This window comes from Gossypium hirsutum, chromosome D03 (assembly GCF_007990345.1).
Source record: "Gossypium hirsutum isolate 1008001.06 chromosome D03, Gossypium_hirsutum_v2.1, whole genome shotgun sequence".
NCBI lineage: Eukaryota > Viridiplantae > Streptophyta > Magnoliopsida > Malvales > Malvaceae > Gossypium > Gossypium hirsutum.
Window position 1 is genome coordinate 48,594,055 of NC_053439.1, and position 3,747 is coordinate 48,597,801.

The 3,747-nt window shown below is 29.2% G+C and overlaps 1 long non-coding RNA gene across 1 annotated transcript; it reads left to right on the top strand.

The window, feature by feature from the left end:
- Positions 1 to 2,645: 2,645 nt before the first annotated feature.
- On the top strand, positions 2,646 to 3,511 carry LOC121215561 (uncharacterized). Its single transcript, XR_005911484.1, has 2 exons — positions 2,646 to 2,940; positions 3,310 to 3,511. It is a non-coding gene; the product is annotated as an uncharacterized lncRNA (long non-coding RNA).
- The last annotated feature ends 236 nt before the right edge of the window (positions 3,512 to 3,747 follow it).

Here is a 3,747-nt window from a genome sequence, read left to right on the forward strand (position 1 = left end):
TAAAAATAACACTAAAGTTCATATTTTTATCTAAGAAAAGAAAATGGAGCTGAGCTATATTAATGACTTTGGATTAAATTGAAAATACAAAGAGAGTTGGAGTACTAAAATGTAAATTAAACTAAGCTACAGTAAAAACTAACTAACTAACATTAAAACCAGAAAGAGCTTAAAACTATTATCTAGAAAGGAAGAAGCTAACTAGAAAGCTAAAAATATGAAAAGAAAGTAAGGTGAACAGCTTTTTTTTAGTTCTCAACCAAAAGTGGATTTTAAGATCCAATTACAACCCAAAATTTTGAACTAAAGTACCTCTAGACGTTGTATTTTGATTGATGTTGGTGTTGGACAAAAACTACACTTACAGTAAATTTGCTCCCCATCAGGGAATGGTATCGCGATACCCAAAATAGTATCAAAATTAGGGGTCTTTGGGTCTCGGTGTCGTGATACTTATCTTTGGTATCAAGATATCACTGGAGTTTGCCTCAATTTTTTTCACGTCAACTTCTTTGGGGTATCACGATATCCATCGGATCGGGGTCGCGATACCTACTCTAAATGATGATCTTCTTGTGTTTGAGCCATTATCGTTTCCCTACACCAACTCAATCACATCATTAAGTCCCCCATGGCACTATTTGGTCAATTTCAATCTAAAAAGGGTGTAACACTAAGCAAAAAAAATTATTAATGCTTAAAGCTAAAAATCAATAAAAACATATAAAAGACACTTAATTTGTTTGAGAATAAGCTCTTTGAGTGTATTGGAGAGCCTAATTTGATGTATCAAACTACGACAGATCAATGTCTGTTACCCTACTTCGATTTAACCAATGATGCACTTCGGTACAAGTTCGGTGTGTTGGTTGAACGATTCGAGTATCCGTTAGAGTTTGAGTCAGGATATAGGGGTTACAAATTATAAGTTGGTAAATAATATGAATATGGTAATATTTGATGCTATTGAGCCAAACATGTAACTATGAGAATTGAGATAAAGAAGATATGTGGTCATATGTGTAAATCAGTAAAAAAAATAAGCCCTATGGCCAAAATGAATACGAATGAATCGTCAGACCCCAGAAACGAGTTGAATAGTATGAAATTAAAGTAAAAGAGATGAATTTCATGGTACATAAATGATATGATGTCATTCATAAATGAATGTTTGATAATGGATGTAACAACCCGGTTTTGGCTTTAATCAGAATAGTGGTTTCGGGACCACACATCCGAGTCTAAAAAAAATATTTTAGTATTTTATTTGGTGTTTATTATGTGTGAATTTTCATGTGTGAAAGTTTCGTGAATTAATATTATGGTTTGAGTGCTTAATTAAAGAAAAAGGACTTGATCGCGTAAAAAAAATAAAAAGGCTAGTTAATGTGTAAAGTGTTAAATTGCTAATGCCTTTTTAATATGGAGTCCTTAATAGGTTATTAGCCCTCTATTAAGTAAGTGGGTGGTATTGGTCAAGAATGACCTTGTATTATAAGGTATATAAATTTTATAAACAAAGGTTAAATAAGTAAACTAGTAATGTGTTAATATATGTTAAATTATATCAAAATATAATTCATTATTCTTCATCCTCTTAGAACCGAAACTAAAGAAAACAAAAAGAAAAAAAAACACATAAGCTAGGTTCGGCCAATTTACAAGCTTAATTCAAGGTTAGTTTTGTTTTGATTTTTGATAATTTTTACGTTTTTGATATCGTTGCTAAGTTATCTTTAAAGCCCATGCTTGAATTTTGAATTGGTTGTGTATTTTGTGATATGCCATTGAAGAGAGCTTGCTGTTTTTGTTGTTAGATGATGGAAAATAAATATATGTTGTTAGATTTTTCATGTTTTAATTAGTAATTTTTAATAAAAATGTGTATTAAGGACGAAATTAAGAAAAGTGTAAATTGAGGGACTAAAATGTGAAATATATGTCATGCATGGACTTACATGAGCTTATTGAACATTCGTCTAAGCTATGGTACAATGAAAGTTTGTTAATTTTATATTTTTTTGAAGTAGAGACTAAATTGTAAAAAGTGTGAAATGTTATGGGCAAATTGGTAATTTACCCATTTGTGTGTTTTTGGACTAAACTAAATGAATTATTGAATAAAAGAGTTAATTTTTAATATGTTTAGATCGAGAAACGAAGAAAACGGAGTTGGATCGGGGGAAGTCAAAAGTAGTCGAGTAGTCGACTGTGTCCATCGATATATGAGGTAAGTCTAATAGCAATTTAAATGTTATTAATTTGGAATTTATATAAATATATCTATCATACATTTAGTAAGCTGGAACTAAAAGTATATAAATTGAATAAAATTTGATGATTTTTCTATGTGAAAGCCGAACATAGAATTTGATTTTGGGAGGTTAATATTAATGGTATAAATTACATGCATATTAACTAAAGTATGCTTTAGGTTCAATGATATGAAACTAATAGTAGAATTTACATGGATATGTAGTTCGAATGTAAGATTTAATTTCTTGAGTTGAATTTAAAGTTATGAAATATATAAATAAAGTTGAATATATGATACAAGTTCTTTGAGTTGAACTTAATATTATGAAATATATATATGCACATACGGTTCGAATATATATATTTAAAGTTATTGAGCTGAATTTAATGTATAAATTTTACATACATATGTGTGTGGTTCGAATATAGGTTACAAATTCTTTGAACTGAATTTTAATGTTGTAAATTATACGAAAGATCATCTTTGTATCTGAGATTTTTAGGCCTAATGCCTAGCAGGCTTGATGCCGGTGAATTAATTCAAACTTGATGTCTAGCAGGCTTTATGCCGGTGAAATGTATCAGGCTTTATGCCGGTGTTTTATGCAAGGCTCTATGTTCTATAAATCTTATGTGAGCAATAGTAAAAGCAAATAAAGGTGTTAAGAAAGCTAAATTATTCAGGTATGTGTTAGCCATTTGCTTAATTTGTGTTAAGGTAAGTTGATTATTTTTAATTTGATAATAGTTTGAAATGGAATATAGAGTATGAGTTAACCATTTGAGTATAAACATAATTTGGCATAATGATTTATTGAATATTTGGCTTTGCTAAATATTTATGTGTATTTGGCCATATGGTTTGTTTATATGAAAATTTAATGTGATTTTATTAAAGCGTTATATGATACAAAATATTAGGATCTTTGGTTTATTTTAACTTAATGATGGAATAAGTATTAATATATAAATATATATATTTGAATTTCTGCTTAAGACTTACTAAGCTTTAATAGCTTATTATGTGTGTTTTTGTTTACCTCGGTTTTATAGATTTTGGAGTCGTGTTACGAGCTCGGGGATCATCAGCAAGCCTATCACACTATCGACTGTTTTCTTCGGTATTTTACTAAGTTAAAATTTGAGATTATGGCATGTATAGTCTGGATGAAATAATTGATTTTGGGACTTGTATGTATATAGCCATGCGAAAAATGGCTTGTCTTTAATCATTAGTATTTGTTTTGGTTTTTGATTTATGGGTTCTTGATTAAGTGTTTAATTTTATAATTTCGGCTATGGCTTATTTATATGTAATATATGGTAGCTATGTTTTGTTGATAATATGGTGAATGATATGATATATAAATATATATATAATATGCGTGGAATGTATGGAATTGGTAATTAATTGAGTTGAATGTTTATAAATGTTGGAAGTGTAGGATAATTTGATTTGAGTTGTATTGATAATATGTTTGGGTGTAACTT